Source organism: Sinohyriopsis cumingii, chromosome 2 (assembly GCF_028554795.1).
Source record: "Sinohyriopsis cumingii isolate HCF-2022 chromosome 2, ASM2855479v2, whole genome shotgun sequence".
Classification (NCBI taxonomy): domain Eukaryota; kingdom Metazoa; phylum Mollusca; class Bivalvia; order Unionida; family Unionidae; genus Sinohyriopsis; species Sinohyriopsis cumingii.
In genome coordinates, this window is record NC_142962.1 from 112,550,169 (window position 1) to 112,566,901 (window position 16,733).

Below are 16,733 nucleotides of genomic sequence, written 5' to 3' on the forward strand. Positions count from 1 at the left end.
TTTATTCAAGTGGTGGATTGACACATGGAAGTTCTCCTTATGTGGTTGACGACTATATTTTTATTGTAATCATCATCAGTATGTACATAAACACATCCTTCGGGAGATAGGAATATTTCATTGTTGATCTGCTAGGAAAACTTTCGATTGACACCAGTAATTATTGGTAAAGCAGTTCTAAGAGACCCTGCTTTTCAAGACTTGATGATTTTTAGTATCAATGACTAGGACTTGCAATAGAGTATGCATTGTATGTAGGGTTTAGTACACAACCATACACAATCTATTATAAATTAAACAAAACAATTTAGTACGTAACAATTCAAAGTTTATTGTAAATGTACTTATATTATGTTACTGATCACAAGCTCTTCTTACAATTTGTATTATACAATGCGTAGCAGTGGAAAAACAGTGTTAAATTGTAATGGCATCAATACAAAAAATAAAATTTCATGTACATTTTATATCTGTATGAGTTTTAACCTTATACGTCTAATTTGCTCAAGGCTTAATACAAGAATGTAAATTGAAAATGTTGTTATATTGAAACAGTTGATGTTAATGTTTCTATTTTTGCGTATAATATTTGTAAATAAGATACCGTCTATGCCATTATTATTGGTAACCCGCTAAATGCAGGAAACATGTAGACTTTCATATTAGACAGTATTGTTGTGACAAACGACGTTATGTTTCCTTTTCTATAGACAGTATTGTTGTGACATTTATTTTCCTTTTCTTTAAAAGGCACCAATCGTACGAAAGAAAGCATACGTAACCAATTTTTTTTTTCACAGTTACAGAAAATATTTGTAAAAGATTGGATTGGGAGACCAATTTGTAACTCATAACGGTTTTACTGGTTAGAAATAATTAATTAAGTCAAGAAATAATCAATATCTGCCTTTCAACATACTATTGACTTTCTTATGATCTAAAGGTAAATTCAAATGAGAAAAGAAAATTATATTGCCCAGGATTTTGTAAATTGTATCATAAATTTGTACAATACTTACGATTATTACACGTGTTGGCAAAGAACTCATAAATATCGTAGCCAGAAAGAAAATTTTAACACTCTTCAAGGAAATTAAGAAAATTAAAAACCACACACATTAAAGCTTTGTCACCTGTTTTATCATGGATATAGTAATTCTGACACTTTTGTCTACAACGTCTTGGAGCTTCTCTTTTTGCCTGACCTAAAACCGCGAATGCAATAAAAAAATTTGAGAATCCTGGTGCCTCGGTCAAATACTTTTACTCATCATTTCCAAGAGCAAGTGTTACTGTAGACTACTAAATGATACTTTACGTCTAATGGCATGTTTACTCTAGACTTGTAAATATTACTCAACTTCGAGTGATATGTTATACTCTAGACTTCGAAATCGCACTCCAGTTTGAGTTACAAGTAATAATCTAGACTTGGAAACATCAGTCTAATTAGAGTTATAAGAGATAATCTAGACTAGGAAACATCGATCATATAGAGTTTTAAGTGTTACTCTTGACTTGAAAATCTTACATTAATTTGAATTACGAGTATTATCTCTAAACATGGATATCTCACTCTAATTCAAGTTACAAGTGTTACTCTAGACTAGTAAAACTCGCTCTAATTCGACTTAAAAGTGTTATTCAAGACTTGGAAATCTTACTCTAATATGAGTTAAATGTGTAACTCTACACTTGGAAATCTCACTCTAATTCGAGTTACAAGTGTTACGCTGGATTAGGAAATCTACTCTAATTCGAGTTACAAGTGTTACTCTGGATTAGGAAATCTCACTCTAATTCGAGTTACAAGTGTTACTCTGGATTAGGAAATCTCACTCTAATTCGAGTTACAAGTGTTACTCTGGATTAGGAAATCTCACTCTAATTCGATATATGCAGCATTTTGATTACGCAGAATATTTTTGAATACATTTGGAATCAACACCATTTTATGACCGATGGACCTGAGCGTCAATACCGTTAAATGACCAATGGGCATGCGTACAATACCATATTATGACCGATGGACCTGAGTATCAATACCGTTAAATGACCAATGGGCATGCGTACAATACCATATTATGACCGATGGACCTGAGCATCAATACCGTTAAATGACCAATGGGCATGCGTACAATATCATTTTATGACGGAAGGCCCTGAGCTTCAGTACCTTGATATGACCGATGGACGTGAATATCATATACCACAGTTTTAGCATATAATGCACGGAATATTCACTTGCAAAGTCAACAAACCTCGAAGGCATCGTAATGCTGGTGTATATGTAATCAAGGAATAATTAATTTAATGCTATGTTCTTAATGATGCACCTTGTAAGAGTTATTTTAAACATTGTAAATAATAAGCCTAATTACTAAAGCAGCTGTAATTGCAAACGATCAGAACGTTTTGGGTCATGCTTTCACCTGTTTCATAATAGAGTCTGTCGTTTTATGAATTCTGAAACCCTGCTGTAATGTTAAGATTTTTTTATGGAAAATTCAATCAGACCAACTATCAAACTACACGTGATGATCAAGAGCTATTCAGATTCAAGAAAATGAAATTTAAACTTCAAATGTATTGCGGTTCAGTTGCACGTTGTAAAATTTAAACCAATTCGTGAACATTGCAACGTATTTGTCACTGAAGCGAATATATTTTTTTTTTAAAGTGCTGCATGTGCCATCAGATCTAGCCCATTTTGCAATAATAATTAAAACAAGCAGATAATTTGTATTGCTAAGCTACTCCAATAACATGACAGCCACAGCAAAATAAATTACGGATACGTATTATAAAAATCGGCTGAAATGGAATTAAAAATGAATACACTATATAACCTCCATTATTCTCTGACATCCTCTGCTGCTAATAATAACTTGACTTGATTTTATTTTCTCCTGGCCGTTTCTTCTTTGCGTTTAGTTGATTATGCCATAGCTTGCATATGCAAATGTCAAGGCCAAATTGCATATCCAGATGTCAGGGCCAAATTCTATATGCAGATGTCATGGCCACACCATTCGGATACTTTGCATTCCAGCATGGTACTTAAGACTATACCCTGTTAGATTTGTTTCAGATTAATCTATGATGTAAACATTTTTAATTTTGACGTAAATACAATAAAAGATACGGTCGTAAACATATCGTATCAAACTTGTGTATGCCTTTAAATTACAATTGATCACATGAGTAGTATTGCAGTATTTCCTATCATGAAGTGCCAATGTTAATTTCGTATTTTATTTTGGACGACAAACAGAGGTAGTTACAAAGGCAACAAATAATTACCTTCTGTTAATAGCTCAGAAAAATTATATATATATATATATATATATATATATATATATATATATATATATATATATATATATATATATATATATATATATATATAGTGTATATCATACAGACTATGTAACTATTAAAACTACATTAAACATTTACTACTATGTCTTCCATTTTAATGATGGGCTTATCACAGACAAGATCACAATGTTATGTTTATGGACAGGAAATGTACAGGATATGACAAGGTCAGAAGAAGAAAAAAAAAACACACACACACATATACATACATACATACATACATACATACATACATGCACACACACACACACACACACACACACATACATGCATACATACATACATACACACACATACATACATACGTACATACATACATACATTCATACATACATACATACATACATATTAATATAGTCATTCTTTCAAAGTAGTACATACATAGATACATACATACATACATACATACATACATACATACATACATATTAATATAGTCATTCTTTCAAAGTAGCAAGTAATGAGATTGACGTTTGTTTGGAGAATGACAATAAATAAATATATAATAGCAATACAAATAAAATAACCACGTTATTGAGATAAAACAAATAGTTCTTACATTAAAGATATATATCGTTAGTTACGTAAGTTGTTTAAATTATCAAAATATTATTTAAAAACAAAAACATCACGACTAGCGAAACAGTGAGCTAGAGAACAATATGTATCTTAACTGAAAAGATTTATAGGTCTACACAGATCCCATCCAACAAATAGGTCTACACAGATCCCATCCAACAAATAGGTCTACACAGATCCCATCCAACAAATAGGTCTACACAGATCTCATCAAACAAATAGGTCTACACAGATCCCATCAAACAAATAGGTCTACACAGATCCCATCCAACAAATAGGTCTACACAGATCCCATCAAACAAATAGGTCTACACAGATCCCATCAAACAAATAGGTCAAGTCACCAATCTAACATGCTAATGGAATCAAGAGCCAAATTTGATTTACTTAAATGCATGTATACATGAATTGCATGTAAACAATACACCTTAGAATCGTGCATATCTTGCAGTTACATGAAAATCAATCATTATAAGGAATGGAATCCTAGCTTCACTTTCCTTTTGTCAAAACGAGCAAAGCGAATCTATCAACAAGCCAGTGTTTGAAAACAATGGTTCATGAGACTTCTGTGGACCTGTAAATGCCATATTCACATATAAGAACTTATATTAGCTGTTTTACACTAGGTTTGATGTTTCGAAATTCAGTAGCCACCGTCAGAGTTAATTTCACATATATTTCACAACCGAACTGAAGATGCTCCTTTATAACATGTATGATACAAGTATTGGCAATTAAAGTATGCCAATTAAAGTTTATCTTAAGCTTCATTGAGATTTTAAGAAACAGCATTCCATATGACAGCTAAAATTTAGACATCAAAAGGTGGGAAGCGTTCGTCCGAATGTGTCATGTGATACATGGTTAACATTGACACATTCTGAAAAATCCAATCATGCTGTTTTTGAACAGCCTATCGTCTCAAAGATTTTATAGAAAGATTAAACAAAATTCATATGCTACTTAGTAATTGGCATTCCCGGAAGATTGTTCCAAACGGAAATTGATTTCTAAATTAAGACAAATCACATGCTGTATGTTGGTGAAATGTTGGTGAGTTCTTTTTCTTTCTCGAAGCTCATGTGTCACGTGATTACTCGTCATCTTCATATCGGCCAATGGACAGGATTTTTTCTAAAGTGTTAGGACTGGAAAAGAAACGATATTTGATATTTGTCATGATAAAGTTTAGTATAACGCTGAATCGATTGATGCTTCTCAAATTGCTGAGGGTACTCAATCTAAGCGCTTTACTACGGATGTCGGTAGTTGATAAATGTCATATAAAAGCTTTACTGCGCATGTCATTAGTTGGCCAATATCATTAATGGTATTATGTATGTAGATACGTATGTAAATACGGAAAGGAGAAACACAGTAAATACCGGAAATTAGAGGACACAGGTAGCTATTTCATGTTTTAACTGGTTTTTTTTTTACTTTTCGTTTTCTTCTCAAGTGAACATAGAAATCTAATCTAGGAATAAGGACAAAATTGTGTATCGTATGTGTTTCCACTAAATCCGAGAGGCACCAAATGGGTGCGTAAATGTGACAAGCACTTTTGGGCAACTTAAACGTGACAGGCACTAACTGGGAACTTTAGTGCGACAGGCGCTAATTGTGAATTTATGTTATCTTAAAACTATTTTAATCTCGATTTTCAAAGTCTTCATCCTATTAGAATATCAGTGTAAATATTGTATCTAGCTAGTCTGCCACTAACTTTTCAAAATGGTTCTTTCTTGCAAAAATATTAAAATGACAGGTCACGGATTGTGTAGGCTTTAGCTACAGGTTTTCGGTACTATAATCAATTGATAGTTGGTAAACTCTATTATTGTTATGGTTAGTTGTCTGGACGGAAAGTTTTTACAAACAGTTGTTTGCAACAAACGACCCTTCTATGTTTACTGCAATTAAACAAATGGTGTATATAAGTGCGGTCATTTTCAAAAGCTTCAATCAAACTGTAAAACAATGCCAACAATTATACAAAATCATATCTCTACAAACCACAAGTCCGTCGTATAAACAATGTCTTTGATAAAACAGTTTTTAAAAAACTTCGACACTGTCCAGTACGTTTATACAGTGTTGCATGATCATTTGGTTTCCCATTTACATATGTCCAGCTCACAATACGAAATTATCTTTCTTTGAACCAAATAGTTTCAGCTTAGCTTTCTGTAATTTATTTCGAAGAGAGTCAATTCTAACTTTCATTTTTCTTCGTCTAAATTGTTTGTGTTTATCCGCGTGTTTTTCTGTGGGTTTGTTCGTTTGTTTGTTTGTTATTTCCCTTTTCTTGACACACGATTTTACATTATATTTTGATACGTTTTTGAATCAGGGTAGTTAAGTTTAAAAATAAAATAATTACCGCATGTATTTCCTTTGAGGTATTTAATAAATACCCATTGTCCTGGTCAGCCAATTAAAACAATATCATATTCCTTATTACGAGATATCTGATTATCTATTCTCGTCCTTGTACAATAGTTGCGTCAGATTCATGTGCTGAAATTATGCAACAGTAACTTCAAGACCTGATTTGAAATACTACAGCTGTAGTTCACAGGAAGCGGTCTCTCTGAATGGGCCAAATTCTAAAAGTAACGAATTATTTTGATATTGGAGATGGATACGAAAATCATCCAATATATTTCATGAAGAGGTAGGCACACATGATAATTCATACAAATTAAGTAATTTGTAAATACTTTTGGTAATAAAGAGCATGGACTGTAATACAAATGTGATTTATAAAGATAAAAAGATCATGTATGAAAAGAGGAACGTTACGATAAACCAACTCACGCTGATGCTCAGCAATCACAATACATACCCTGTGTCGTCATATGTGTATTCGGTTTTCTGTTCTGTGAACGGAGAGTCTCGTTTTCCGTATCTAAATGGCATTCGGACAGGGGAACGGCTGCGATAGCCGTCCGGTGTTCTTTTACCCCATTGTAATTTATCGGTGTTTGAACACTCGCAATAAACTGGTTTTCGGTATTTCTGTACCATACATTCCACGAAACAGTTCCTCCGTGAAAAGTCCGCCATAACAGAATTTACAGATACGACTACAGCCAGTCCGAAAAGGAAACACAATGTTGACGTTTTCATCGTTAAACCTGAAAATATATTATTTCAATATTTTAAATTCAATGAAAACTGTAATAAGTTGTTGATTTGTTTTTACTCATTCTTTTTTTCACTTTCGCTGTATATTTGAATGAATGTAATTCTCTGACAAATTTTGAACTATTGTGACGATATATCTCAATACAAATATATAAAATACAGAATCTACATTAACCGATTATTTTAGCATTATAACACTATTTCCATTAACTACTGACGTTCGTCCAATAATAATAACCAAATCTATTTTCCTTATTTGAATACTCCTGCCAAATGTTTGGTTTGGTTTTGAGGAGTTTAATGCTTTTTTCATCACGTGATATGAGGCTATGCATAATGGTAAATATGTTTGGTGGATGTAGAACCCGGAAAGACCCTGGAAGGAACGATCGACCCAAGGGCAACTACTGGCAAGATTGCTCGCAAACCCACGTTGGTCGAGCCGAGACTCGAACTCAGACAGAAGTGACTTGCTCGAGTAATCGGTAAAGGCAGAGCGTTTTGGATCCCTCGTCCACCAAGGGCCCCTCCCTGCAATTGATTCTATACTAAAACTGCAGATTGTATTTAGACAATAAATATTTATGACTGATGTCCCTTGACTAATACATTTTTCAAGTTTTTTACGTCATTATAACTATTGCTTTATCAGTAACCTAGTATTTCCCTGCATGGCACGAAGGTAAGTCACACAGACAGGCGGACGTGAATAATGCCATCCAGGTTTTCGGTCAAAATTTCAATAAAATCCCCTTATATAGGTATATTTAATCTTGTATAGTGTTCTTTACCATTTAAAGGGAAAAATAATGATTCATTTAATTCAAGAATGCAAACAAAAGGAACACTGGATTAGTCATGCAAGGAAGTTGATAGCATTGATTTGTGTGATCAAGTAATCCGACGTATGTCCATATTATAGCTGCTTACCCGCGTGAGGCAAAAAGTTTTCCTGTACATGCGCACACGACGCAAAATTTAACATTATTTGTTTGAACGAATCCATATATGTTTCAAAAATAGCATAAAACATCACTGTTTCATAGAATGATGTACAAAACAGTAAAATCAAAGGGTTTACGCAAAACAATAGAATATATTGTTAAATACATTTAATAACCCAGACAAGGTCATACTTCTGATATTTGCCAGCTGTTGATTGTCTTTGCTGAAGTAATTCGTTCAGCGAGGAGGGCAGATATACTTAATCAATGCAGAGTATATAATGCGATATGTATTTAGCGTGTAGTGTTCGTTTATCATTGTGTCATGTTGTACTCCTGATTAAAAGCTGAGATACATTACTTTACGGACTACTGATTATGAGCTACTGCTGGGATACATTAATTTGTGGACTATTGATTATGAGCTAGTGTTGGGATATATTACTTTGCGGACTACTAATTATGAGCTTCTGCTGGGATACATTAATTTGCGGACTACTGATTATGAGCTTCTACTGGGATACATTACTTTGCGGACTATTGATTATGAGCTTCTGCTGGGATACATCAATTTGCGGACTACTGATTATGAGTTATTGATGGGATATATTACTTTGCAGACTGCTGATTATGGGCTACTGCTATGATAAGCAGAGTTACTTTGCGTAGAGGGAGAGATAAATGTATACTCTATTTAATTATCAATAATTTAATTTAGTTGCCTGTCGGCAACTTGAAACCTAGCTAATAATGATGCGAATTCAATAGATTATTGCTTTCATAAACAGATCAGTTTAAACTAAGCAAATATATCATTTCAACCTGTCTGTTGTGCCAACGCATGTTTTATTTACAAGTATGTGGTTATTCAAAACCAAGGCAATACATATCAATAATGATTTGGATAATGTTACAGCGATGTCGTTGATAACGATAATGGTGGCATATGAAGCATCACTTTTATATCGCTTAAGTTAATACATCTGTTCTCTTGAACAATCATTTATTTTAAATATTTGCGACCCATATTGACAGGCAAATATGTACCTGTGAATTATATAAATTATTTTGTATTAAACGATGCGCTAATAAGGTGGTATCACCCAAGAGTTAACACTTTTTTGACACTGACATATGCCTTGATTGCACATGGACTAGGCAGGTTTTCCTGCTCCTATTATCTGTATCATTGACAAACGTACACATTTGATTTAGACCCTTATAACTAAACCAGTCTGACTTGTTGGAATATATTGTGACCACGTGCAACGTGACCGGACTTGTCCCGAGGAATGCTAAAAGTCCGAGTTGTCTCGTAATTGGGTCACACTTTAAAGATGAGTCTGAATACATTTGTCCGGGCTGCTCCAAATCAATTTGCAAGGGGCAGTTTTGACGCCCAACTTAGGCCGGGCGGTTTTTATGCCCAACATAGGCCGGGCAGTTTTTGACGCCCAACTTAGGCCGAGTTGCCCCCGTAGTAAGGACAAGTTGACAATGATTGCAGCTGTCTATAAGTCATTACATAATAATGCGTATATTACTAAAACCTGTCACCGGATAGAGTGAGACAGACAGTCAGAGACAGAAAGAGAGAGAGCAACATGGTTTGGATGTGCATACGATTTGTAGGTATATTTCTGCACCTCAGAACAGAGCTCTGGCCTTTCTCCTGTTTTTAATTCTATAGATGGGGAGGCAAGGGGATGGGAGGTGAAGACACAATATAACTAAACATTATTTTCATTGGAATTTTTGTACCTTCAAGAATCAAGATGTATGTTTCCCCATTTGTTATGGTATCCCCATTTGTTATGGTCGGTATATTATTCTCGATTTAATGTAAATATTGCACACAGCTTATGTCATGTATCATCTATCTGTATTAATAAACCCCAAAAGTCCATATTTAGCCAAATAATCAGCCTGGCTTCAGCAAGCCTTATCATCAGATCCTCGTCCGTAAGAACACGTTTAGCAATCTCCACTTTTGACTTCTACTTTAAAGCGTGTATCTTTAAAACTCTTTTTTTGATTGAGATTTTAAATACTATTGTTATTTATATTTATCTAACGGTAATTTCAGCAAACGCTATCCACTTGTAACTGTCACATGCGCTCTGTCACCAAAAGATATTATCATAAGTCTTACACAATCTTAATTAGAAGGAACCACACCTAAATTGCGGTCCTACTTGAAAGGAAATAATAACAACTACATGCCGACTCGCGTTCATTGAGTGGAAATTCGTATGTATAAGGAAAGGCAGATAGATAACTCAATTAAAATGAAAGCACCACACCCAAATTGTGACTTTACTTTATAGTAAAGGGTAATTAGAACTGTTTCATACACACTCCTTGTGCGATATATTGTTATATATATATATATGTATATATATATATATATATATGCAGAGAGAAAAAGAGAGGGAATGAGATAGAGAGAGAAACAGAGACACAGACAGAGTAACAAAAGAGACAGACAGACAGATGCAGTCATTTCAAGTGTTATGTACTGTGTCTACAAGATGATGTTCCGCCACATCCAAATGATAAAAAGGTGGATGCGGAATTGAACAAGTGACAGGTGATGGCAAGGTAAAAATGACTACTTTTGAAAGCTAACAGATCTCAGTAGAAAAGAAGCACAGTACTGAATTTGCTCTGACGATTAATGGTTGGTATCGATTATATGTTCATACTTCGTCTGATGTATGCTGGAGTCAAGCAAGGACTTTTATATCACTTTTCATTCATTTGTCCGTCTCTGTGCATATTTCATAGCTGCTTGTGCATGTTTAATGCTGTAGAGCTGTCTGATATGTATTGAACAATGCACCTTTCCTGGGAAAATGTGAAGAGGTGTTTCGCTGTTAACACCTTGCTAGGGCTATTACCGATAAAGTGCTTGGTAAAACTAATTATTATATATGTACGTAACGAATCTGTATAACATTTAATCTGTCTCCTTTAACATCAACAAGACATTTAATACGATTTTTATGTCTTCATTCACCTTCAAATACACAGGACACGTTGCTAGTATACGGGATTAGAGAAAGCAACGTTTTTATCTGTCTACGGTTTGGTTTACCTTTCTGTCCGGTTTGATTTCACTGGTTTTTCCGGTTTGGTTTGACTGGTGTGTCTGGTTCTGTCCACAAGTTTTGCTTCATAATTACTAAGTTTACTTCGGATAAAATGAGACAGAAGGAATGTTGTGGATCAAAAGCGTTGGGTAGAAATGATTTAATGCATTACCTTGGCTGATTATTCTTTTCTTTTTCTGAAATTTATATTGTACTTCATAGAAAAATGCCTAGTTTTGTCAGTTCAATGAGCATTCAAGTTTGTAATGTATCAGCCACCCAAATATTGAAATATTTTCTCACCTTGTTTTGTCTGTCTATATGTTTGTCTGTTCTATATGATTAAAAAACTGTAATTTATCTTGACAGATTCGAGAAGTAGAAATGCATATCAAATTCCTAACTCTAAGTATCATACCAATGTTAGAACACGCGCAATAATCTGTCACGTGGATACTAAATCCTGAAGTTCAGAGCGTATATGGTTCTAGTACAAATCTTCAAGTCAAGAAGCATCAAGACACTTGTAAAGGTTTCTTTTTACAGCAATTCCAATTTTTGTCCAGTTTTACAAAAGGGAAAAGAAATGTGTAAATACGCCTTCCTTTAACATTAATGTTCGAAGATAGACAGAAAGAAGGAAACCAGAGATTGAGAGAGAGCGAGGTAAATGATTCGTATTGCCTATACAAGCTAGAAAGAGAGAGAGAGGGAAGGAGGGAGGAAGCGAGTGGATCAATGGCATTCGAATATTCTTTGCATGAAATGGAGAGAGTTAAATGTGTTACTATTGCATCTACACACGAGAGAGAGAGAGAGACAGAGAGAGAGAGAGAAAGAAAGAAAGAAAGAAAGAAAGAGAGAGGGGAGATAGACAGGTAATTATATTCATATTGATTTTAGAGGAGAGAGAAAGAAGGTTACTACAATTGTAAGGTGGCAGAGATAGTCACAGAGAGACAGACAGATGGGTAAGTACGGGTAGTCATATTGTCTTAACGTGAGAGAGATATAAACATAGAGGTAAGGTTATTCGTACCGCCTTTACATGATAGAGGGATGTATTTAAAGATATTAACGCAAACCAGTTCCAGTTTATGTTCAGGCAGACCCATATATAAAAATCAAACATGGCTGCAATACCTTCACGTTCCAAATGAACTACCCAAAGTTGGTTCATACTTTGTACGCTGTTTATAACTAACATTTTAAAGTGCTATAATCAAATTCTGTTATATCTCTGCTCTCTATCTGCGTATCCACACCTCAGTATTCCTTGCAGAGTGTATTTGTAAACTGGATACGTTTTTCCGGCACAATATATTTTGTGACACGTAAATTGTAATATGAACGATTATTTGTATTATATAATTTTTATTATGTTTGTACTATATACTTTTTAGATTTATATTATATAGTTTTTGCATTTATATTATATACTTTTTATATTTGTAATATATACTTTTAATAGTTGTATTATATATTTTTTATATTTGGAATATAGCCCTTTAATATTTGTAATATATAATTTTTGTATTCGTAACATATACCTTTTATATTTGTATTATATACCTGTTATATTTGTATTATATACATTGTATATTTGTATTATATAAATTTTATATTTGTAATATATACTTCTAATATTTATATTATATATTTTTTATATTCGTAACATATACCTTTTATATTTGTATTATATACTTTTTATATTTGTATTATATACAATTTTTATTTGTATTATATACTTTTTATATTTGTATTATATACATTTTTTATTTGTATTATATAAATTTTATATTTGTATTATATACATTTTTTATTTGCATTATATAAATTTTATATTTGTATTATATACATTTTATATTTGTATTATATACTTTTTATATATGTATTATATACATTTTTTATCTGTATTATATAAATTTTATATTTGTATTATATACATTTTTTATTTGTATTATATAAATTTTATATTTGTATTATATACATTTTATATTCGTAACATATACCTTTTATATTTGTATTATATACTTTTCATATTTGTATTATATACATTTTTTATTTGTATTAAACTGGTTGAAATCAGAGCCTCCCATCGTAGCCAAACGTACCTGTATAAGATAGTACGAAAGATGTAGACAATGATGCAATTTATCATTTAAAATCCGATGCCACTATCTCGAAACGGTTGCCATAGAAAACCTCCATTTTCACCTCGTTTCTTTTCACTACTTTGAATCTTCTAAAAAAGAAATTTCAAGGTTTTTTTTCAGATTCCCTATCCACCTTGAAAGCCGTCCATCACTTTAAGTTCCATAATCCTTTAATATCCTAAACCTTACAGAAACACGATTTGCTCATACATTCTTGAAACAGCTATTATATTGCCTGCCTATTAACGTTAAAATTAATGGCAATGAAAAGTCATTTAAAGCAGACGCAGCTACGCTGAAATCAACCGTTTTCGAATTGAAGATCCCGTTTACTGACTCAAAAATATCATGTCAATCGCTATCTTATATTTAATAGACACAACATGTCAGAGGCGTAGCTGGGGGGGGGGCAGGGGTACATATGTCCCCGGGCGCCAAGGTACAGGGGCGCCAAAATGAGGCTTGCAACGTTACATTATAATAAGTAAACAAGGGTAATATTCAAAAATGTGATTAAACGGGGGGGGGGGGGGGGGCTGGGGCGCCAATTTTATAGTTCGTCCCCGGGCGCAAAATATCATAGCTACGCCTCTGCAACATGTGGAATAAAAAATTCACAAGCAAGATTCGTAACATCAAACCCACTGTGCCGATCGCCTACAGAATACACATACCGGACTCTTTCATGCGGATACACATGCTGGGCAATTGCATCCAGATACACATACTGGACTCTTGCATCCAGATACACATACCGGACTCTTGCATGCGGATACACATGCTGGACTATTGCATCCGGATACACATACTGGACTCTTGCATGCGGATACACATGCTGGACTATTGCATACTCATTTACATACCGGACTCCTGCATGCGGATACAGATGCTGGACTATTGCATACTCATTTACATACCGGACTCTTGCATACCTCATGAATGCGAATTTCAACCACAGTGCAAACCATTTCATCGTCCTTTGACAATGAAACACATTCTAGTAGAGCGCATCGACTTACATTCTGATGTAGAAGTTTGATTTATGTGAATTCGATAAAAGAACTCAATTTTTTGCACCTTTATATTTCATTATATATTATATAATTTTAGAATATGTACCCAATATATGATCCTGTATGTATTTGGAAGGCTTATCTATCTAAAAGTTTTGTCAATAAATTCTTAATTTCTGCATTTTATAAGATTTAAACTGGAAACAAATATCTTACAATGTGCTGAGATGACGTTGAACGCTAACTCCTATATACATAAATTCATATATCCACTCTTACAGACATCCTTTCATATATAGTTCTCTTAAATCTTTGGTAATATATCCTAGTGACTGTTCACAAGCATTCTATTATACCTTCCTTAACATTCTGAACAGCAGAAACAAAATAGAAAAATAGTGTGAAAAACCTAACTTACCTCCTAGATGAAAACTACATACGTTCATAATTTTGTCAATTACTTTAGTTTCTTCGACGGTAAAATGAGTAATATATATATATATATATATATATATATATATATATATATATATATATATATATATATATATATATATATATATATATATACAATTCTGGTTTATAAACTGCAAAATGAAGTAAATGTCTACTTGCGTACAACACGAAACAGTTCAATCTTTGTTGCCTTTCCTTTAAAATTATCCAGCTCCTTTTACCACGTATCGATGTGTTCCTGAATGATTAGTCTGTTCAATAATTTCCACTTTGTTGAAGCCTGTACTTTTCCCCTATTTTGTCTAATATGCTTTCTTACGTTCACAAACTTTTGACTGCAGTTAAAGCCTCTGCTTCGGGGTTCTTGTTTATATGCTTCACTCGACAGAGGCGGAAGTGGATGTAGTTGACAGCTTGTGAACGCCCACTTCAATGGACGTATCCTAACGTATTCATGGTGGAATCGATCAATTTAACAAGCTATGGACGGTCCATTTTAACATGCACTCAATTAGTGATAAAATTAGTTATACCACGCGACTACGCCTCTGAAAAGTACTTATGAATCGAGTGATATCATTGTAGGATGGGAGTGTATACAAGTTGAAAATACTTCGTGCAGAATTTAAAAACAAAGAATGCAGTCAATCTAATCCATATCGTAGTGATAGGATTTAATATTACCTTTAAAAAAATGAATATTTCAGAACTTTTATAAGGGTAATTTACATAAACTAATGCAATATGTTGTACTGCGAAAAATTTTGAATTTATTTCAGTGTGATTGTTTCGTTACCGTGATCCTAGATTAATAATTGTTATCCACTGACTTAGATTGATAATTATTCACCTTAACAATTATATTTAAAAACAGTTCATACATTTTCAAAATTGTGGTCGTAAGTTGTACTTAACAAACACAATAATTAGGTATACTTACAACCAGTATAATTAGGTACGGCTTTCAATCAGTAGAAATAGGTATGACTTTCCAACATTATAATTAAGTATGGCTTTCAAATAGCATAATAAAGTATGACCCTTAAACAGTAAAATTAAGTATAACTTTCAAACAGTATAATTATGTATGGCTTTCCACCAGTATAATTAGGCATTTTAAAACAATATAATTAGATATGGCATTCAACCAGTAAAATTAAGCATGGCTACCAAATAGCATAATTCGGTATGGCTATCAAATAGCATAATTAGGTATGGCTATCAAATAGCATAATTATGTATGGCTTTCCACCAGTATAATTAGGTATTACTTTAAAACAATATAATTATATATGGCATTCAACCAGTAAAATTAGGTATTGCTATCAAATAGTATAATTACGTATGGCTATCAAATAGTAAAATTAGCTATGATTATCAATCAGTATAATTAGGTATGTTTTTTTACAAAGTAGAATTAGGTATGGCTTTCGACCAGTGTAATTAAGTATGGCTATCAAACTGTAGAATTAGGTGTGACTTTCAAACAGTAGAATTAGATATGGCTTTCAAACAGTATGATCAGATATGGCTTTCAAATTGTAATTAGATATGACTATCAAAAGTAGAATTAGCCATGACTTTCAGCAGTATAACTATGTATGACTTTGAAGCAGCATAATTAGTATGGATTTCAAACAGTATGATTAGGTATGGCTTTCAACCAGTATGATAGGTATGACTTTCAACCAGTATGATTAGGTATGACTTTCAACCAGTATGATTAGGTATGGCTTTCAACCAGTATGATTAGGCATGGCTTTCAACCAGTATGATTAGTATGACTTTCAACCAGTATGATTAGGTATGGCTTTCAACCAGTATGATTAGGTATGACTTTCAACCAGTATGATTAGGTATGGCTTTCAACTAGTATGATTAGGTATGGCTTTCAACCAGTATGATTAGTATGACTTTCAACCAGTATGATTAGGTATGGCTTTCAACTAGTATGATTAG

The 16,733-nt window shown here is 33.2% G+C and overlaps 1 long non-coding RNA gene across 1 annotated transcript; it reads right to left on the reverse strand.

Moving 5' to 3' along the window:
• Window positions 1-306: 306 nt before the first annotated feature.
• On the reverse strand, window positions 307-15,141 carry LOC149805623 (uncharacterized). The gene is made up of 3 exons (XR_016419718.1): window positions 14,934-15,141; window positions 6,812-7,103; window positions 307-5,111 (listed from the first exon to the last, which is right to left on the reverse strand). It is a non-coding gene; the product is annotated as an uncharacterized LOC149805623 (long non-coding RNA).
• Window positions 15,142-16,733: the final 1,592 nt, after the last annotated feature.